At 38.6% G+C, this 23,670-nt stretch overlaps 1 long non-coding RNA gene across 1 annotated transcript in view; it reads left to right on the forward strand.

The window, feature by feature from the left end:
* The window catches only part of LOC134603155 (uncharacterized), a 58,808-nt gene extending 35,568 nt beyond the window's left edge, over positions 1 to 23,240 (forward strand). The window contains exons 6-7 of the long non-coding RNA XR_010090456.1: positions 20,107 to 20,179; positions 22,432 to 23,240. This is a non-coding gene — a long non-coding RNA (uncharacterized LOC134603155). The remainder of the gene's footprint in view (positions 1 to 20,106; positions 20,180 to 22,431) is intronic.
* The last annotated feature ends 430 nt before the right edge of the window (positions 23,241 to 23,670 follow it).

Here is a 23,670-nt window from a genome sequence, read left to right on the forward strand (position 1 = left end):
TCAAGCTCCGACCCCCATATGCATTTTTTAAGCTATGCTCAATCAAAAACGAAGGCATAGTATCCGTAAAACCCATATTACCTTGTCGAAAGTATTCTAGCATACTAACTCTGATACTTTAAAAAAAAAATAACTGTCAGCCCTACACCAATGATGCAAACCTTCTAGGTTTTTATCTAGAAGTTGAAAACAGCTTGTCTGATTTTCAGTTTGTCAAAAATAATGTTCAATTGCAGCATGAACTGTAATAGATGCATTTTAATGTACAGGGCCTAATTTACTCAAATTATCTCTTGACAAAAATAAAATAAAATATTATAGTTAAACCATGGCCCCAACACATTTATCTTTAAAAAAACTAAAACAAACAAAAAAAACCCAACCCTTCTCAAAAAAAATCAACAGAAAAGGTATTACATAGTTTACTGGCTTGTTACTGACCATGTTATTCATTTTGTATCAATGAGTTTAATTAAATATCCATCTGTCTGCCTTCTTACCTGTATTGCTATTGCTTAATTCGTAAAGCACTATGGATAGTGTCCTCTCTAGCACTTGTTTCAATTATTCAAGGAGCTTACACTCTATTTGTCTTTTTGGAGACATGAATAATAAAATATTAAGGCATTGTTTCAGTAAAACCCCTTCTTACCTTATAGAAAGTAATTTAGCATTAGGTTTTTTGAATATTCTGTACACCCTGTCCTACACCACCTATGTGTCTTTAATTAAAATTTGAAATCAGCTGGTCAGGCCAATATATTTCAGTTTAGCAAACATTTGTTGGTCGGTATGGTGCTAATATTCTTAAGAATAGCAAAGTTTAGGGAATATTCATGAACTTGACCTGCAATAGTCAATTTTGTAGTTACCAAGGGAAATTTGGAAGGATTTTTTATTCGTGGAAATTTGGTACCAGAATACAAAGTATTTGTCCTTGACCCACAATTGGTACTTTAGGAACAGAATTTGGAGATTTGCTGTTGACATTTCTTTGTACTATGGTAGTTATGAGACTTAGTAAAAAGAAGTGAATAGGTGGGAGGGCATGTTAAATTAATCCTCACACCCCCACTCTTCATTGGGAATAAAATAACTTTTTTTTATTTGCTTTAGTTATCGTTTAATTATGTTTAATCATTTACGTTATTGGCTTCATTTCCATTCAGTAGACCTATTGAACTTTCAATCAATTTATTATTTTATGTAGTAGTATGTCGATGACAAAGGTCACAATTACAAACAAACAGAGCAACTCCATACCCCCCCAAACTACAGTAACACAAGATCACCACAAACCACCCTCCATTAGTTTATTTTCCATCTCAGGTGACAAAGCCTGGTCACCAAGGCACCTATTGACAACCCTTCTTGTTACCAAAAGAAGTAGGACTTTTTTGACCCCCTTGTAATCTGAGTAAACACTTGCTGTAACTTAATTACCAATAATTCTATACCTACCGGAGGTTAGGTCCCAGTGACCTAGGATTAATCACCTTTAGATTTTAAGCTCACGGAAGGGCCTGTACCTTCTGTATTGGTCTGTTTTTATTGTATTGTCTTTTTACAAATTGTACAGAGCTGTGGAATTTGTTGGTGCATTATAAATGCATAAATAAATAAATAAAAATATACATGGGGAAAACTATGTAGATTGAAAAAAACAACCATTTAATACCTAAGCCATTCTATGGGGTCTGGTGAAATTTTTAAATTCAAATACTACCCTACAGAACCTGGCAAAGTTCTAATTCCTAAACTATTTTATATTAGGATCTGTTTATATTTGAAAATATTTAGAGGTTCAAAGGCTGATATTGTAATTGAAGAGCTTTCTATGGTTAGAGTTACCGTAAACCTTGATCGGTCCAAAGCAATATGTGCAACCTCCCTCCCCCAACTAAAGGAGGATTGCAGTAAATCCCAGATATATGGTTTTGATATGTGAGAATCTGTTTATTAACTCACAATAATTCATTAAGGTATATGCTATAAATTATAGTTAACATTTCTCAGCAAGTTATTTCATTCGCTTATCTTTGAAGATTAAGTCTGATCCTCCATAAAAATCACAAAGCGTCGTATCTTTACATGGAAAAAGGAAACAAATGCTAAACTGGAAAACATATGCCAAGTAACATCACGCAGGCCCTGGAAAACAGGAATTTATTATTTACAATGAGCATTTAACTAGAGGACACAGCGTTTAATGGCTAACAGCTGTCTAAGACATTGCCAAATAATGCACATATGATGCATATAAGACAGCTTGAAATTATAGGACTTAGTTCTGCTTTCAAAAGTCTAAGATGCTAAGTTGTGACAATTGTAAACTGGAGAAATGTGTAATACGGACAAGGTATAATTAAACTATCTAAGCTTGTGTTGGGAGCACTGCAAGGATTCTAAGGAGCTGAGAAGGCCACCACGTTACTGTGCAATAGCATATAGTACGCTCCTTTGGCAGATAAAAGGTTAACCTTTGTACTGTACAAATCAAACCAACGCTGCACAGAGAACAAATATATTTACAGATAATAATATTGTTAAATAAACACGTTCAATACAGTCTTTGTAATAAAGGGCACACTATGTGTTTCATTAAATAAAGGACAAGGTGTAAACTCTAGCATCAAATTGCATTAGTGGAAAACATTTGGGGGTCATTGTAGCTCTCAATGAAAGATTTAGGCAAAAGAGACACTAGTCGAAATCCTTAATAAATACACATGTTTTAAAAAACTGATGGTGGTAAATTAGACTTCATATCCAGTTTTATTTTTTTTTATTCTTTGTTTATGCTCAGCTCTCAAGCATGAGAGGTCACACGGGCAAATAGCAATAAAGATATCAGACAAAACATCTATTAGTGTTAACTGGTATGCATACATTGCATCTCAATATAACTTAGCCCAGGAGCTGAGGGCTTTATTTATTGCTAGGGATCAATTCAGGTGTATCCCCTTGAAACTTGGCTGTGAAGGGTCTAGCTGTGTACCAGTGATGTTGCTCATTAGGTGAATTTGGGACTGTCTGTGGTGCACGTGATCATGGGTTACTCTAGGCTGGCCAGTAAGTACAAAATAAGAGTATAACTGATTTTAACCTGTCTAAGGGAAACTCCGACATTAATATTGTGGTGGCTTCGTATTATAAAAATGAGCCTATCGTCCTGCTGTAACGCAATGCGGATCACCTAGTGTGCTCAGGGCAACAAGCCATATAGCAAACCTACATATATATATACACCTCCAGAACCTCTTTGTGGCTTACGTTGGTTCTGTTCCGTACTAGGAGGTGGGGAGAGGGGAAGGTGGGGGATCTCATAGGGCAGCCTATACAATAAAAGGGGTGAAAACTGCTAAAGACATCATCTGGTGCATATCCAGTTTTTAAGACTTTAAAACGAGCAAATTGTGTCAGTTAGCATTACGGTCGCATTTCAGTCACTATTCCGGCTATGCCTCTTGTGCCCATCGTCCAACCAGACCTTTGATAGTAACCGGCATTGAGCGGGCATTCCCGTCCCTAATGTAAGAGTGAGAAATCCCAACATTAACAGAAGTAGGAAGAACAGAGGTGGGAGACTATGTAGGAGGAAGAAGATAGAGAGTAGGAAAAAACGAGGAAAAGAAGGAAAAACGAGAAAAAAGAAACAAGAAGGAGAAAATGGAGGCAGCGCTCTGAACTACCCCTCAAGGAGGCTGTGAGTATTTATATTTTATGGATCTATTCTACTTTTGCCATCCACTGTTGGAGAGTGGGCACATCAGCGTAACACCATATAGCCGGGATTAATAGTTTGCCAGCATTTAGAATATGTTTGGTGAGTGGCATCTTACACATCGAGAGATGTATTGTAATGTGATGAAGGAGCATCGGGAGAGGCTGGAAAGGGAGGTCAGTATCCAGTATGTCTTTAATCACTTGATGGACTTTTCTAATGCTTATAAATATATATAAGTTATTACCATGTTTCAACATGTAGCAACATAATGACCTTTGTCGGAGAAAGTTAAAATAGGAGTATTGTATCAGGGATCATCTACCAAAACCAGTGTTGGCATCCTGGTAGTATGCCAGAGTTCCCCAGTCCACTGGAATTTATAATGCTAAGCTGTCAGGTTGCGTGCCAAGGTAGTTCCCAGGTCTCTTAGCATAAGTATAATCAAAACCGAGGGTAGAAATTTCCACTCACTACTAATCATTGGTGATTTACAATTCAGCCCTGGTGAGCAGAAATTCATTCATTGGTTAGTGTGCCATGGACTCTCCAGGCTTGCAGTGGTGACTAACTTTTTAGCCTGGATAGTGGAATATGAGTTGAATATATATATATATTCTCTATATCCCCTCTCCATGAAGTGCGAGTTTAAAGGGGGAAATCTGCCTTGGTAAATATTGCTCAGAAGAGGATAAATAATAACATTGCTTCAATACTCCTTTTCTCTATATGCTTTTTCTATGCTAACTGCCAGGTGGAAAGAGGTTTTATGATTTAAAAAGATTTTTTTTTTGCAGCCTATACACTTCACTCATTGTGTAATATCTCACAAACCACACACCGTACACTTCACTCGTGGAGTGACATCACACAAACCACACACTGTACACTCTGCTCATGGTGTGACATCATACAAACCACACACTGTACACTCCGTTCATGGCATGACATCACACAAATTACACACCGTACAATCCACTCATGGTGTGACATCACACAAATCACACACCGTACACTCCTCTCATGGTGTGACATCCCTCCACTCATGGTGTGACATTACACAAACTACACACCGTACATTCCGCTCATGGCGTGACACTCATCACACAAACCACACACTCAATTATATTATGCTTATATATGTATATAGAACATATAAATATTAATATAATACTATTATAATATACATGTATAATACTCTCCACAATTTCAAGGACAACTAAAGTCACAGAGTCTAATTCATATCAGTGAAGTGGTCTGTTTGCAGTGGTTCAGTAGGTTAAACCCCATAAGGAAAAACATTGCTGTTTTGCAGAAGTGGTAATGTTTATCTTGAAGGGTTAAACATGCCTTTAGTGACTGTCATACTGACAACCACTAGAGGCGCTTCCATGGCAACAACTGAGTAAAACATGGTCATATGATGTTGCAACTCGTAGGAAAGCATTTGATCCATTGTTTTCCTACGAGAAGGGGCAAAGCAGGCTCTAAGCAAAGTACTTTATGGACTTGGGTAAATGCCGGGCACTTGGTGCCATCGCCTGTGGACTCACATGACTGCTAACCAATTCCCTTCCCCCCCCCGTTTCCCCCAACAGAAACACATGATACCAGAAATATGGGTAAGGGCAATGGCCACAGCTTTAATAAGTTTACAACTTTTAACAGACCAGCATTCCATCCAACTGTCAACTGTTGGGTAACTTCCCTCAACAGACAGATCCCTTTTCCTTGTCCAGAGTATGTATTAGCATGCCTACCGCTATCAGTCCATCGTTTCACTTCACTATCCATTTCGCTGGCCAGGAGCACCACCGGAGCTGCGACAATGAGAAAACAAAAACATAACCACGAACAGACACCAGAAAACCAACAACACTTTAACAAAAAAAAACAGGGAGGGTGGGCGGGAAAGAGTCAGGGTCCCCTACACTCTTTTGGAATGACTGGTGAGTCCCCTTCCTTGTTCCTCCTTTTTATTCCCCTCCAACTTGCAACAATGCTGTCTCTTTGTGCCAACCCTCTTACTTCTGGGCAGCAGTCATGTCTGCCCTTCCATTCAGTCCAGAGTAGTACTTTACATGTATAAGGGCAGCCTTCATAAAGAGGGGCTATACATGCAATAAAAAAATATTTATAAACATATATTATAAATTTAATAAACATATAATATATAAATTTAGATTTTTACTGCTCCTCCTGTTTTTCCCTCTACTGCCATTAATTAATACTTAAAGGACCACTATAGTGCCAGGAAAACATACTCGTTTTCCTGGCACTATAGTGCCCTGAGGGTGCCCCCACCCTCATGGACCCCCTCCCGCCGGGCTCTGGGGGGAGGAAAGGGTTAAACTTACCTCTTTCTCCAGCGCCGGGCAGGGAGCTCTCCTCCTCCTCTCCTCCCTCTTCTTCCGTCACCAGCTGAATGCGCATGCTCGGCAAGAGCCGCGCGGGCATTCAGCCAGTCCATAGGAAAGCATTCTCAATGCTTTCCTATGGATGCTGGCGTCTTCTCACTGTGAAAATCACAGGAAGAAGCGCGGAAACGCCTCTAGCGGCTGTCAATGAGACAGCCACTAGAGGCTGGATTAACCCATTTATAAACATAGCAGTTTCTCTGAAACTGCTATGTTTATCGAAAAAAGGGTTAACCCTAGCTGGACCAGGCACCCAGACCACTTCATTAAGCTTTAATATTTATATTTTACAATACACTAACTGGCCAATTTTAGTGCCCTTTGGGTTCATCCCAATAGGTTTTCCAAATTGATTTCTTGGACAATATTCGTATGAATCGAATCATCACATGCACGAATTTCAGACCACCCAAACAAGGTTTTTTATTTGGAGGAATCGATTTGGCCGAACCTAATTATTTCTCTGTACACAAGGCTAGTTTATAGCAGTGACTATTTGGAGGTGCTCAGTTGCAGAATAAAGACGTGGATGTCTACATTTAATTTTATTTTGTACACCTCACTAATACATGTTTTGTGAAATACAGTGTAAGTAAACATAATATTAAAATTATGGGCATTGTCCCAACCCATTTAAAAGCAGCAGTATAACACAGCTGATTACATAAAGAAATAAAAAAACATAAAAACAATAATGCATTTTTTTTATTATTAAGTTATGCTAAGAATTGTGGCCAGTGTAGTTTTAAACGCAATTTTCCTTTAACTGGTTTATATTTTGTCGGCCACAGTCTTACTACTTTTAGAAGACCTTTATTTTACCCGTTCCTATTTTTAATCTGTGAAATGAATTCTTGAGCACAAGAAGTTCATATTGATCTGTGTTTCAGATAGTGAGAAAACAAGAACAGTTCAAAGATACTTAAAAGGTTAGAATTTCCATTTTCAGATCAAATAAGATCTCCAGGTCTGTATCTGTATCTCTATATAGTGTCCGTTATTATCTGTGAATGATTAGATAAACTGAGCTCACAGCTGCCTAAAAGTGAATTTCCCCAGGACTACATTTATCAAAAGCTTATTATGAAAATATCTGTTTTCCCACCTTGAATGTTCTTTACTTGTTTCGTTAGCACTATTTATCAAGATGAGATCTTATAAACATACACTCATTTCAGTCTGAACTAAACTCAGTAAATTCAACAGTTATCAGTTAGACTGTCAGTTAGAATTTCCCAGTACAATAGACACAGGTGGGATTATCAAAGCCAACAGGAAAATAAACAGAACTACAGAAACAGTTGATTTTGTAGCCACTGTGAACTAAAACTAAGGGTACTATTACTTAAAAAATAATATATATCATTTCGACTTAAAAGGGAACTGTCACTCTCCAGTGTTATCAATAATCTTAGAGCTAGGTGCTTTCAGCTTCATAAATGTTGTAATTTTTCTCCATTGATCATCGTGGAAAAGGAAAAATCAAAACAACGTTTCTCCTCATTTGCATTGTGTGCCTTGGCAGTGCCTGAACTGAACGGGATTGTGATATCCCTTGCTAAGTCTAATATGCATTTTAAAAAATGGAGCATTACATTAATAAAAAAACCTAACACAAGTTATAATATACAATTTTCCAGAGTTGTAATTTCCAGAGAAGCTACAGTTCCACTTGAACAAGATCTTATTATTAATTAAAATAAAAGATCATAAGAATGACATGAACTAAACAGCCACAAAAAAAATATTTTTTTACAAATATCACAAATGGACAATTGATCTAAGTTTTTTTATTTGTGAATTAACCACGAACAACTAACATACTAAATACCAATTGTCATTTTTATAGATAGTGAGTATAAACACACAGAAATTGCTTTCACATATCAGTGTGTTAGAAAATGTTTCTGTGCAATTATTGTGGTCAGCCAATATGTTAAATAATTGTAAGTGTAAATATATCTGTGTAGTTGTACAATTTGCTTTGCTACAAGATCTAATAACAAAAATAGCTGTCTGTTATACTTTTGCACTTTATTAATAGATTTGTGCAAAAAAAATCAGATTGCCTGAATCGATCCGTCCAATATAACATTTTGGTTTTGACAAAATGTTTTTGGTTTTTGTCCATGTGACAAAATTCTTTGGCAGGGCAAACATTAATTATGTGGTGGCTGGCCCGAGCTGGCTAGATTAAACTCTCAAAAAAATAAAGAAATACATGCCTATAGGGGTTCAATAAGACCCCTATATTAGAATAAAGGAAGTATAGAACCTCCCTTATTACCCAACCTGCCATCTTACAGCCAGCGCCTGCTCACTGTGATCAACAACTAGAATCTGGTAGCTATTACTGCCCAGTCACTAGTAAAGGCCCCGTGTCCATGAAAAATACTTGGTGGACCTTGACCTTCCTATGCACATTGGGTGGGGCTTAAACTTCAATAAGAGGAAGGTGTACAGAACTGAATATGAATATATATGAATATATTCTTTCCTATAAGGGTTATAGCCACTGGAGGCCTAATTTAGTAACGTGTACATGTTGTCAGCGCATCTCTGGGCTTGTTTTCCTTCTTTGGAGGTGAGAGGTGAGAACGTGCCTTCTCTTTAAAGGAACATTCTCACCTCTATAACAGCTTTGATGGTTCTATATAAAAGGTGGCCCAGGTGTGTTCACACCAATATTTAGTTGCATTTTTGCTTGCACCAATATTTTCCTTCATTAGCGCCACATTTTTCCTATTTGTGCTCTTTCCAACAGTTTAATCGTTTGGCTCTTTTTTGCTGTTTTAAATAGAAATCAATATGCTTTTTCAAAACATTTATAACAATCAGGAGTATGTATCACGCAGTTGGCCTTGTTTAAGTGTTAGTTAGTTGATTACATGCGAGGTAAACAAGATTATTGTATTGACTCCTGGGGTCGAACCAACTGCGTTTAGGGTAGGTAGATAATGCTCGCATGAGGCATGTAAAATAAAGAGGTATATGTTCAGGCAGTTGGTGATAAAATTAAATAATGAATGATTATGAGTAGGCAGGCTTGTCTAGACTTAGACTTGAGTCTACGCTTAATCATAGAAACAATTATCTAGACTAGAGAGGAACGATAGTAAAAAGCAGAGTAGCAAGACTGAACAGTTGTTTATTCCCCCTAGGAGGCCCCCCTTTTGGATATTAGCAGACACTCTAGACTCTTTGGTTCGATTATAGTGCCAGGACAATCTGTTTCATGAATATGAGTTGATTAAGCAAGGCAAAGGCTTAACTAATAAACTAAATAATGAGCTGAATTAGTAAACGAAATAATAAGCTATTGGGTGAAGAATCAATGTTAAAATCCTCAGAAGAGAGAGGACTAAAAATAAATGTAACAGGAATTAAAAGCATCAGAAAGATAGGTAATTTTGTCATTTTACAGAAATAGCAAAAAAAGAAGTCCTCAATAGAGATGTCCCGAACAGTTTGCTGGCGAATAGTTCCTGGCGAACATAGCTTGTTCGCGTTCGCCACGGATGGCGAACATATGCGATGTTCGGTCCGCCCCCTATTTGTCATCATTGAGTAACCTTTGACCCTGTACCTCACAGTCAGCAGACACATTCCAGCCAATCAGCAGCAGACCCTCCCTCCCAGACCCTCCGACCTCCTGGACATCATCCATTTTAGATTCATTCTGAAGCTGCATTCTTAGTGAGAGGAGGGACAGTGTGCTGCTGCTGATTTAATAGGGAAATCGATAGCTCGGCTAGTGTATTCAGTGTCCACTACATTCCTGAAGGACTCCTCTGATCTCTGCTGTAGCCCTTTTTAGGGCTAGAACATCAGTCTGCTTTTTTTTTCCTGTGTAATCTAATTGCAGTTGCCTGCCTGCCAGTGTGTGTGTCAGGCTCACAGTGTATACTTTGCCCACTTGCCCAGTGCCACCACTCATATCTGGTGTCACAATAGCTTGCATTTAAAAAAAACCAAAACTTTTTTGACTGTAATATAATAGCAGTCAGTTTCCTTCACACGTGTGTGTTTCAGGGCCTGCCAGGGCACAGTGTCACACCAGTGCAACTCATATCTGGTGTAACAGTAGTGTACATTAAAAAAATTAGAAATTTGACTGTGAAATAATAGCAGTCAATTTCCTTCACACGTGTGCGTTTCAGGGCCTGCCAGGGCACAGTGTAACAACCAGTGCAACTCAGATCTGGTGTAACAGTAGTGTACATTTAAAAAAAACAACACTTTTTTGACTGTGAAATAATAGCAGTCAGTTTCCTTCACGCGTGTGCGTTTCAGGGCCTGCCAGGGCACAGTATCACACCAGTGCAACTCATATCTGGTGTAACAGTAGTGTACATTTAAAAAAAACTAGAAATTTTACTGTGAAATAATAGCAGTCAGTTTCCTTCACACGTGTGCGTTTCAGGGCCTGCCAGGGCACAGTGTCACACGAGTGCAACTCATATCTGGTGTATTAGTAGTGTACATTTAAAAAAAACAAAACTTTTTTGACTGTGAAATAATAGCAGTCAGTTTCCTTCATGCTTGTGCGTTTCAGGGCCTGCCAGGGCACAGTGTCACACCAGTGCAACTCATATCTGGTGTAACAGTAGTGTACATAAAAAAAAACTAGAAATTTGACTGTGAAATAATAGCAGTCAGTTTCCTTCACACGTGTGCGTTTCAGGGCCTGCCAGGGAACAGTGTCAAACCAGTGCAACTCATATCTGGTGTAACAGTAGTGTACATAAAAAAAAAAAAACTAGAAATTTGACTGTGACATAATAGCAGAAAGTTTACTTCACAGGTTTGTCTTTCAGGGCCTGTCAGGGCACAGTGTCACACCAGTGCAACTCATATCTGGTGTAACAGTAGTGTACATTTAAAAAAAAAATACAAGGGGCTTGTTGTCACCTTTCGGGGACCCTTGGTGTTGCACATGGCTGGGTGGAGGAAGAGACCTTCAATGACATCAGTGAGGACAAGGAACGGGACATGGCTAGCTTGGTATCCAACCTTGTTCAAATGGGGAGTTTGCGGTTGTGCAAATGGACTGTTTGCGGTTGTTTGCGGTGCGTTTAACGGGAAGTTTTGTCTGTCACTGTGAAGCGGGCGTAACCCTTACACTACCTGATCGATACAACATCATACCTGATGTTTTAAAGCACATTATTCCCAACAATTTAGGAATGTTAGGTGATTTATGCCCTTTATGGATTAAAACCAGACTCTGCATCAACTATGTAATTTTCCATGGAAGTTTTGCCATGGATCCCCCTCCGGCATGCCACAGTCCAGGTGTTAGTCCCCTTGAAACAACTTTTCAAGAACATTTGCGGAAATTCGCGTTCGCCGTTCGCGAACGGAAAATTTTATGTTCGCACCATCTCTAGTCCTCAATCTAAATTGGGGCCTGAGACTGACTAAGTAACTCCACCTCTGGCAGCATCAAAAGTTCCAGGCTTGCGAATAACAGGCTATGCAAATTCCAATGCACATTCACTCATTGATTGGCTGAGAGTGTTTAGACTTCGCAGCTCTATAAGTCCAGATATCCGAAACCTGTCTGTAGAGGAAACCCAGTGCCCAGCAGGACCAGGTAAGATGACTACAGCAGGCTGTAATGGTTATAATGGTTGGAATAACCCCTTAAGCTGTAACATGCCAATATTAAATATCACTTAGAGCAGGCAACCTTCGGCACTCCAGATGTTTTGGACTACACTTCCCATGATGCTTTGCCAGCATTATGGGTGTAAGAGCATTATGGGGGATGTAGTCCACAACATCTGGAGTGCCAAAGGTTGCCTATCCCTAACTTAGAGGTTTGCTGATCATGTAATTTGTGCTGAGAATAGACAATTTATATCCAAACTATATTCCAGGAATTGAGGCTGATATTTGGGATAAGATAAGATAAGGCTTTTTACCAGTTATTGACCCTATTCAGCCATACTTCTGTGTTCGCCTTACTTTTGTTTTAGCAGATGTTGCTCTGAAAATAGTTCCACAGCTGTGCTATATGATGTAAAGGAATGGGTGGTTTAATTTATAAATTAAACGTTCTAAAAGAGCTACCACATCTTGCCTACAGTGCAGTCATCAATCACTTAGAGATTAGTAAGGGCTCCCATCAGTCCTGCAAAATGGAATTTAGGAAAATACTACCTTAATCAGTAATAGATTGTAGTAAATGATTTACTCGTGTTGAAATTAGCATGAAGTAAACACAAGTGGGATGTTAATTAATGGATAACTTTCATTGATGCTGATAGCCTTGGTGTTACACTCCCTGTTTATCTGTAAGCAGCAGATCATTACAAATCATGACACTTTAAAATGTCAAAGTGGCATGAATACCTTCCTGCCTTGGTAAAGAATAGAGCTGCTCATGGAACTTTGAGCCATAGCTTGTAAGGAAAGCAGGAATGTATTCGCAAAGCTGGGAAATGGGATAATAGATAGGAAAGTTTTATCTCAAAGTAAATGATTACAGTCTACACTGTCCCTTTAAGCACTCGCATCAATAACTTATTTCGACTCTAATCCTAACCCCCCTAAACCTAACCTTGTTTTAGGAGCACTTTTTATAACTGGGATTCTTTTTTTGTGCTGAGATTTAATTACGTTAGCCATACGAACATACCATCATTAGAGCATCACAATATTTAACTGGGACATTTGAAACACACCATTTGAATTATATTTTTAATGAATAAAAAAATATATAATTTCAAAAAATTGCTGAGCTGTGATTTTATTTTATGTTTAACTTCCCTGTTTTATCACAATTTTTGTGGTTTTCTGACTTAAAGTATGGAGAAGCTGCAATGCTTTTAGCTTGGAAGTGGGTGTAAAATTTCTACATAAATGATTTCAAGTGTGACTGTTTATTGAACTTTGAGATAAGTTCAAATATACTTATTTTTTATAATTTTTTTATAAATTCTTTATTTATAGTTTTTTTAGGTAATTGTTGCACTGGAATCAGGGATTACAGAAGAAAGAAATGGAAATGGGCACATATCAGGGAAAATACAGTCACAGTGGTATCCAACATGCATTGCCTATCATTTGTGAATATATCTCATAACATACGTGTGGACAGTACAAACAGTAGTGCTTATCGAGGGTATAATTTAAGTCATGTACATATAGATGCACTGGATGCCTCTACAAGTCAACGTGGCTTCGGTGAGTCCCTTGACATTAAGGAGTAAATAAAGTAAAAGGTTTGCTTAGAGTAGAAGTTGCCGATAGATGGAGGGGAGAATTATGGTCTTTGACATCATAACTCAGATAGTTGTCAGCATTGTACGGTTCAACGTTCCATTTCCGTGGCTGTAGTTATCCTCTTATTGCCTCATGTCGTAAGAGGTGGCACTTTAGTTGGTATTTCTAACTATAGTTGACAATATTTGTATATGTATAGTGTGTCAGGAAGAATCTGATGTCTGGTAGATATATATATATATAACCTGAAAGATATGTTGATACGAACAGACCCGGTACAAAGTTACACTATATCTCAGAAGGTGCAGATACGAGGGAGTGTGCGCTGTCTTGGATGCGTGACGTGTGGCCATATGGTACCGGCACGCACATTCACGCATCCACACAGTAATAAGACGTACAAGATAAGGTATACTATTACCTGTAGATCCACGTTTATTGTATATAAACTATCATGCCCCTGCGGACTGTGCTATATTGGGAAGACGGAAACCCAACTTTGTGAGCGAATTAGGGGACATAGGTCCAACATCAGGACGGCTTTCAGAGATGGAACCACAGATAAACCGGTTGCCAAACATTTTTTGGACAATGGACATGCCTTAACCACCTTAAAATTCGTGGCAATCGACCACGTTCCCTTACCAACAAGAGGCGGCAACAGGGGTAACATGTTGGTACGCAAGGAAGCCTTCTGGATTTATGAACTGGATACGGTTGCACCAAGGGGCTTAAATGAGCAGTTATCATATGCCCCCTTTATCTAAATAAGGCTATAGATGCTTACAATCTTCTTGAGTAAAGCTATGTTTTAATATATAAATGTTTATCCTTGATGGCAACATAGTATAGGCACATGGTTGGGCACATATAAACACGGAGTCTCACTTTACTGATTACAGAGAGCACTTTAGTGTATATAAATGCAATGAGTATCACTTTAATGTACATAAAAGCAATAAGTATCACTTTAATGCGAGAGGTTGGTAGATAGATAGTGGTGGATAACCACGATATGTTGGCAGCAAGCACTTTATTGCACAAAATAACACGGAGTTTCACTTTATTGAGTATAAAGAGCACTTTAGTGTATATAAATGCAATGAGTAACACTTTCATGTATATAAAAGCAATAAGTATCACTTTAATAAGAGATTGGCAGATAGCATATGATTGCTCACAAACAACACTGAGTTTCACTTTATTAACTACGGTGAGCACTTTAATGTATATAAATGCAATTAGTATCACTTTAATGTATATAAATGCAATTAGTTTCACTTTGATGTATATAAATGCAACAAGTATCACTTTAAATAATATGGATGAGTATTGTACTTGATAGAGTTGGGATAGGTTGTGAGCACTTTAATACAATACACTGGAAGACTCTTCAGTATATGTAATAATACTGAGTTGTCTCTAGGAAGCACTGTTTAGTATAATGAAGTTATTGGTGTACATTTTATGACATGTAATTTTGGTGTTTAAATTGATACAAGTAAGAACAGTAATTTGTACTGTTCATATATATAGGAATTAGGTTATGTGATATATATCTCCCCTAATATAATAGAAATTATGTAAAAAGCATTTGACACATAGAGGGAATAGATTTCATAGTAAAGTCTATATGAAGTGTGAGATGTATTGTGATGTCTAAAGACAGTGGATCATTACGATCGATATGCCCTCCCTATTATATAATTCATAATGGTTGAGAGCTAGTGAGTTATGTAAGTAATGTTGCCTCATGTAGTGATAAAATGTGTAGTGATCGTATGTTTTTATGTTGAAACTTTCCCACCGTATGAATACCCTGGCGCTGTGCAGCAGGACATCGTTGCCGTGGTGTCTGTTTATGTTTCGGGTTACCACGGCAACGGGGCGGTGACGCGAGCACGCCACTTCCGGTTTGACGTGCTCGCACATGCGCACAGGATCGGGATAGACGCCGGGTATTCGAGAACACAGGTGGTAAGCATTGTTTTTAAATCAGGTTAGCTGTATATAAGCAGTAATTTGTATATGAAATGTTTTATATGCTGGATTGGTCCTGATGAAAGCCACAGGAGTGGCTGAAACGTTGATGATGATGGCAGCAACTATATTTTAATGAATTGAAATAAACAAGAAATTTTACCTATCTACAGACCGTGAGTGCCAGCCTACATTTATTACTTACTATATATATATATATATATATATATATATATGTGGTTGTTGCCGTTGTTGGGCAGACTCCCTGTGTGTGTTGTGTAGCGTTGGGTTATGCTACGGCATTCGCTGTGTGGGAGAAGGGACGGGTATGAAGGAGGGAGGGGAAAGAGAGGAGATAGATCACTTTAGCACTCCAGGATCCAGGCATCCCAGATTTTGTGGAAACGTTTTGTTGTTTTGTGAAACATGGCTGATAGCTTATGCAGTTCTATAGTCTCATCAGTCTTACAGACTACCACTGCGAGGGAAGGTTTGTTGTTGTTACCCCATTGTTCAGCAATTGTACATCTGGTGATGAGTGCAATCCACGCCACCAGTTTGTTCTGTGCTCTGGTAAGAGTGGCATGGGGTTTGGAGAGTAACCAGATCCAAGGGTCCATGGGCAGGTCTGTATGGAGGATGTTTGAAGCAAGGTCAGAGAGACTGAACCAAAGCTGGGCAATCGAAGGGCATTTGCACCACAGGTGAATATATGTTCCCTTGGTTCCGCAACCTTTTCATCAGACGTCTGTGTCCGAACGCCCCATTTGCTTCAACCTGAGAGGTGTGAGGTACCACCGGAACATCGTCTTATATGCTTGTTGTGGTTTACGCATATAGTGAGGGAAACTGTGACTTCCCAGACGTCCGTCCAGTCGGAGGGGTCATCTGGTGGGCCTATGTCCGTTTCCCAAGCCGCTGTATAAGAGCAGACATCTTCCAGGGAAGTTGAGTTAAGGAGGGAGTATATCGATGAAATCTGTACTTTTTGAACAGGGCCTTGTAGACATGCCTTTTCAAAGTGTGTGAGCGTTGCCTTAGCCTTAGTCGTAATGCTTGGTTCGTTTAATAAGCTGCGCAATTGTAGATATCAGAACTGGTCGAAATTGATAAGTGCTACTTTTCTTGGTAGATCGGCGAATGGTAAGAGTTGTTGGATACGAAAGAAGTGGAAGAGTCGTAGCAGCCCGTTATCTTCAAAATGCGTATCTTCAAAAAGTTTTTGGGTGTCATGTCTGGGAGGAATTGTTTATTTCTCAGGACTGGTGTGAGTGGTGATGGTACATTTACTAGAGGGTATTGTGAGATTATCTTGTTCCATGTTTGGAAGGATGTGGTTAGGGCTGGGGTTATTAAAGGAGTGTGTGGCCTGTATTTTTAGGGAGCCAGAGGAGGAGTGAGGGGAGGTCTCTGCCCAAGAGATCATGTTTTCAGTCTACCCATAGTTTCATGCTTACTTGTGCATGGAGGTTCTGGATATGCGCCAGTTGGGCATCTTGTAAGTAGTGGTAAAAATTCGGAAGGCCTAAACCTCCTACTCTAGTGGTTATGTACATAGTGGACCTTTTAACTCTCATTTTTTTACCTGCCCAGATAAAGTTGTCTATTTTCATCCTAAGCAGTTTAAAATCTTGCTTTGAGATAGAGATAGGAGGGGCTTGGAATAGGTAGAGGAACCGGGAGAGGAGATTCATCTTTACAGTGGCTATTATATCCATCCAGGATATGGACATTGGGTGCATCTCTGTAGGTCCGCGTGCGCTTGCTGGAGCAATGGTGTGTAGTTTAGATTATATGTGTTAATGAGGTCGGTTGGGAGATATGTTCCAAGATATTGGATACTCTGTGTGTTGTATTTGAAGGGGTAGGTTTGGTAGAGGTGATTTAGGGGCTGTTTTGGGAGGGTGGCGTACACTTCTAAGGGGTGTATAGAAGGTGCAGGCAGTGGCATGGATCTGTGATGGTTAGAAGAATATCGTCAGCATAAGCTGCGGGTTTATATTCATTGTTCCTGACTTTGAGTCTTTTGATTGTTGGGGTGGTTCAAATGCTCTGGAGTAGGGGTTACAGGGATAAGACAAATAGAAGGGGGACAGTGGGAAGCCCTAGAGTGTCACATTTCGGATGGTGATTTCTTGTGCTTTTGTGTTTGGTATGAGAAGGGTAGCTGTTGGGTGATCATAGAGAGTTTTTAGAGCAGTAATAAAGGGTTCTGGGAAGCGGCATTTTCTAATGATAGTGAAGAGAAAAGGCCAGAGCAGGCGATCAAGTGCCTTTTCGGCGTCAATTGATAGATGGAGTGCTGGTATCTTTCTGTGTTGGGCTACCCATATGAGGTCAAGTGTTCATCTGGTATTGTCACACTCTTGGCGTGTAGGGATGAAGCCTACCTGATCGGGGTGTATGAGTTTTGGGAGGAAGGGGTGGATTTGGTCGGCTAAGAATTTTGTGAATAGTTTAGTGTCAACATTCAGAAGCGACATGGGTCGGAAGTGTCCTGGATGTAGGTGTGTTTTGTTTGGTTTCGGGATAAGGCATATATTTGCCCTGAACATTTCCGAGGGGAGGGGGTTTGCCTTCAAGATTGAATTGCAGAGTGTGGTGAGTTGGGGGATTAGGGTGGTGGAGAATGTTTTGTAGTAGAGACTGGAGAAGCCATCTGGACCCGGGCATTTATTGGGTTTCAGGGTCTTCATTGCGTTAGCTACTTCTTCTGTGATTCGGGTAGAAAGCCTCTCTCATCTTTTAATGAAGAGAGAGGGATCTTTCGGGGGTTATGACTCAATTGCGGATTGGAATTGTGTTTGGTACTGGCGTGAGTCTGGGTTATGGTCATATAGGGATGAGAAATATTTTGAAAAGATCGAGGCGATTCAATCAGGTGTGTCAAAGATGTGTTCTGTTGAGTGAGGCGATTTTGTCTATATGTCTGGCTTGTGTCCTGTGTCAAAGCTTACGGGAGAGGAGGGTATCTGCTCTATTGGACTTTTCATAAAATAGTTGCCTTGACCACTGAAGAGCTTTCTGAGAGTCTTTGGTCATGTATGATTTAATAGCTTGTTGGTGTAGTTTGATCTGGTTTGTCAGTTCAGGGGTGGGCCCTCGCTTGTGTTTGGCCTCCGTGTCCCTGAGAGAGAGGAGGGAGCTGTGATTTTTTAAAGTTCGCATCTTATTGATTTTCCCTGCTAAAGACTCCTATTCAAATATTTTCTAACTACAATGTCACACAAAAAAACAAAAAAAAACAAACATGGATCTATATAGTAACATCTGGATATATGTACAGTGTGTGTATGAAACTGTTCCCTATGGGCACCGGCTCAGCGGAGCTATGCTTTTAGCTAACAGGTACACACTGGATTAATAATCACAACTCTGTCATGCAGTATATGGCTACTGTGTTATAATTCTGCATTTAAAGAGTAGTAAAGAATGCTGATAAACATTACCACGAAAAGGTTTAATTAGCTTAACTTTAAACATAATCTAAGTTCTTGTAAACCAGTCTTCCTGCCAATAAAGTTGTCATAGTTAATGATGCTTTTTACTATTTATTGTTGGTTTTTTTTTTTTCTTGTGTATACATTTTCTTATGACTTTCCTCTTTCCAATAACATCTTATCTAACAATACAGAAATCCTGGATATTTACAGCAATAAATTGACAGATGTGCATTATGTATATATATATATGAATCTATAGTCTTGTTTAAAAATGCTTGGAGAAATTAGCCCTGCATTCAAATACCTACTACTCCTGGACAGCAGCATCAGCTATTGTCATCAGCCCAAATACATAAGCAATATATGAATATATTTGTATAATGTTATCATATCCCCTCTCAGGCGCCGTTTTTCCAAACTAAACAGATTTCAATTAAAAAGCAACATTTTCAATAATAGTTGACCCTTATTAAGACCTGCCTAGGGAAGCACAAAACCAGGATACACCACTGGACATAAGGATAGTAAAAAGGGATATAGGGGCTAAAATATGGATTTGGCCTCCTAAATAGTGACATTTGGGAGCTATAGCATAGGCACCCTGTTTGGTTAAGCAAAAGGGACACTGTAGTACTATAACTGCTATATCTTACTTAAGTAGTTGCAGTGTCTGGAGTCCCCTGGCACTGACCTTTCAATCGGTTATAAACCGTTTCTATTAGTTTTATTGCTAAACTAGAGTTCCCAGCAATGCATCTCCTCTCTGCTGCTTAGGCTAATGTGGAAGCATTCATCTGAGCCACAGTGGGTAGCTGTGATTGGTTGAGAATGTCAGCTGACCACTTTCAGACAATCACAGACAACCATTGCTGGTATGAATTGGCATGGCTAATGAAGTGTGTAATCACTTCCTTAGAGATACCGAGAGCAAGGTCCGAGCTGTGGGCAGACATATTAGGCATGAAGCTGCTTGGAAATGGTTTATTACTCAATGAAAGGACTACACTTGGGAACTTCAGACACTCTAGCCAAATCAACGAGATGCAATTCTCATAGTGGCTATAATGTCCCTTTAAGATTTGGCTGTAACAAGTCACTACAGGTCTGCTAGTGTGATTGTATCATCATTGACCCTTTCCACACTACAGAATTGACACAAGTTACTTACAATGCAATCTCATAGAGTGTACAAGCAATCCATGTTCCTTACAGGCATCTTCATTGTCTGTGACTATTATTTTCTTTTTATTTGGCCCACATACTGTTCTAGAATTGTTACACACTTGCTGACAACTTTTCCATTCTTTCATAGAATGTTCAGATGAGCACTTTCTGAGATGAAAAACACAACGTAGAAGAGGAAGACAACTGGACATTTTTTCAAGGTACATTTATTTCGGAAGTTTTAGAACTTACTTACTAAGCTTAATTTCTCTAACCCACTGGCCAAATTAGCTGAGCTAGAAAAATGAAGCTTGGGTGAAATGATTTACACGTTACCTGTCCTTATCACAACTCACTATTCAGTGAAAAATATTCTTTACTGTTCTGGTTTTGTGTGTATCATGCATTTGTCTGGATACACGGCCAGCTCCAATTTGATTGTACGGCACTGGCAGTAGTTCCATGTATGCTGCCCGAACTAACCCTTTGGCAGAGAACTCAGAATTTGCTTGGCCATGGTTCATGAAGTCAGTTTAGAACATTTCTATTTCATTTTCAATCCTTTAATACAATGGTCCATTCCTGTTTTTTTCACCTTCGGTTTATGTAATTTTAGACCTTGACTGTCTGAAGAAGAATATGTGTAATTAAATGGCATAAAACAAGGCTAAACTTTAGCTAATGTTGGCCATAGTGGAACAATTAGCGCAGAAATGAATGGAATGTATCTGCTGATTGTCAGAACTGTGGCATTCTTATAATACTGCACGATACGTTATATTTCAGAAATATATTTAATTCCTTTAGGAATAGTGTGAAAAATCCATAAATTGAACTAGCAGCTTTAGTATGTTATTGTACATTAAAGCCCTTTTACACTCACTCACTATAAGAATGTACAATTCCAGTCTAAAATGAACTCAAATAATAATACACTCCAGGCTAGAGATAACACCCCTCCTTTTTAATTCTATTGATAATCAGTTAAAAATACAAAACAGAAATAAATACAAGAAAATTAAAATAAAAAAATATTTTTTGTCCCATAAACACCTTACCCATAAACGGGATTATGGGATATTTAGTTCAACCCCTAGTATAATCCTGCTCTTTCAATTTGGGTCTATTTTATTGTTTTTTGGGGGGTATTGTTATATTTTAGGGGCAATACAAGAAAATTAAATAAGAAGACTGAGGGGGAATAGGTAGGGACATATTTTGGTTGGCGGCTAGGGAGTTGAGGACCCATAGCCACTTGAGGGGTTGGTCACTGTGTGGGCTCAGGATACTAGGCATCTCCTGGATGCTTATCGGGAATCATATGTTTTTTTTTGGTGTAAAGCCAGAAAACTAAGCATCCCCTGGGCCTTTAGCAGAAGCTATGCATATTTTATTACAGGGTCCAGGGTAATAAGCATCTTCTGGACCCTTATTGCAGGGTCACATGTATTTTTATAATAGGGCCCCATAGACTGGGCATCGCCTGGACAATATTCACTCTCCGCACCATAGCCATGGAGTGAAGAAAAGGAAAAATATGCTAACAGGGCCGCTTCTGTTTTTGTGGAGTTTGTTAGTCTAATAAAAATGGTAAAAATTGTAAAAACTCCAATTCTTTATTATTTTGCATCTTCCAAGATGACACAGTCCAGCATTCCTGTACATATTATGTATTGGTCCAAACATTTTCTTCCCATGAACAAATGTGACAATTTTCCCACTAATACGTTAAGTTCCTAAGTGATATATAAGTAGTCTCACTTCAAGCCAACTTCAGAAGATCTTTTTTCTTCTTTCAAAGGCCTTGTCTTCTTGTAAAGCTAGTGTTCCTAGCTGTAGTGGTTATGGTATTTAAAGTGTCCCTTTAATGACAAACTATCAAATATAATAAGACCAAATTATACCAGATTTAATGCCAAATAAGAATTCTTAATGAGAGGCAATGAAACAAAACTTTGCTGATAATAAAATCACAAACTATGTCATTTGATCACACACTCCTTCTGATTGCAGGGTTACGATAAATTGGCAGCAGACTTCTGTTTAAAGAGACATAAAATATTTAGCATAACTGTCTTCGCAGTAAAACATTTTTTCAACAGTAGCTGATAAAGCATCAATGCTAATTGTTTTGCAACCTACCCCGTAGCGCAATTTACAGTTTACAAGCGATTCAAACATTACATTATGTTGAGACACTGGAACAACTCCACACTGACGGCAACCTACGAATGAAAAAGAAAAAAAAGAAAACACATTGTGGAATGTTTGCTAACAAGTCATGAATTTGCTCTAATTGTTTCCAGATTTGGGATTCTGTAGCTTCCTCTGCGAAACTTCTAATTTCTTCCATGTAACAGCCTCATGTCTTGTAATAAGTCGGTTTTATGTGTGTGTTCCTCTAAAATGTGTATTTTATGCTCCATTTCAGTTCCTTACAAAAAAAAATCTTTTGTACTTATTTATTTTCTAGCGACATATAGAAAGAATGTCTCACTGTGAAATGAAGATTTAAAGCGACAGCAGATTGTATAACTTCATAAGGTAAGATGGCGCATTCATTCTTAATACTTCCATTGTTGTAAAACATACTAAGTGTAATATGTTTATTGGTGGTGAATATACATTAGTCTCCTTTGTAGGTACTTTATTTCTATCTTTTTATCTGAATTCAATATGCTTTTTCAACATCTAAACTGGGTGAATGTCTCTAACGATTCACAGATGGGCTATGTAAATCATATAGAGCATTTAAGATTTTTTTTTTTAATGGTTTTTAAATGCTGGTGATTAGGTTATTTTGTAAGTCTTGATAAGATTAAGTTTATAGCTTGCCTCGGGACGAAACCTTGTAAAAACTATATCCTAATATTATCAATTGAGTTTAAATTTTCCCTCCTGTGTGGAGAGTTACTCAGCAAACCTCATGTTTGAGCTAACATTAAAATAAAAAACAAAAAACAAACAAAAAAAAAAACTCCAGCAATTTGGCCATAAATCAGCTTTACTCAAGCATTGCTGTTGGAATGTAGTGGAATCCAAGTTCTCTTGAGCAGCTTGCCTGTTTATCTCACTGGTTTAAGTGCAGTCAGCAGCAAACTATTATGCTGAACAAGCTGTAAATGTAAAGATAAACCTAGAACTCATAATAGACGGCAAATCCTGACGAGGTGATCTGACATCTTTCATCGCAGTTCCATAAAGTAAATACATAGGTTGAAAATACTTAGATTGTTTGTAAACTCTGATGGCTTTGTAAATTGATGGATCTGGTGATTTGTAATTTTCAAACAATGTTTTGGCTATTGTTGCCGGTGGCTAAAACTTGTTTGATATTGGGTAGTACTAAGGTGAATTCCAGAGTGCTCCCACGTTGTCCCTTGCTGAGACCCTTTTTATTTAAAGTGACACTTTAGACACCCAGATCACTTAAGCTGATTTAAGTGGTCTGGGTGCACTGCCCCTGTTCCCCTTATTCTTGCAATGTAAAACATTGCTCATTTAGAGAAACTGCAACGTTTGCAATGCAGCACTAAGACATCCTCTACTCACTAGACAGCCACTAGAGGTGCTTCCTAGAGTTTGCTGGACTCTAGGTCTTCTAAATGAGGCTGGATATCCTCACGCTCTGCATGAGGACGTCCAGCATCAGTCAAATCCCCATAGGAAAGCATTGATCCAGTGCTTTCACATTGCTCTCCACGTATACGCA

This window comes from Pelobates fuscus, chromosome 3 (genome assembly GCF_036172605.1).
Source record: "Pelobates fuscus isolate aPelFus1 chromosome 3, aPelFus1.pri, whole genome shotgun sequence".
Lineage (NCBI taxonomy): Eukaryota > Metazoa > Chordata > Amphibia > Anura > Pelobatidae > Pelobates > Pelobates fuscus.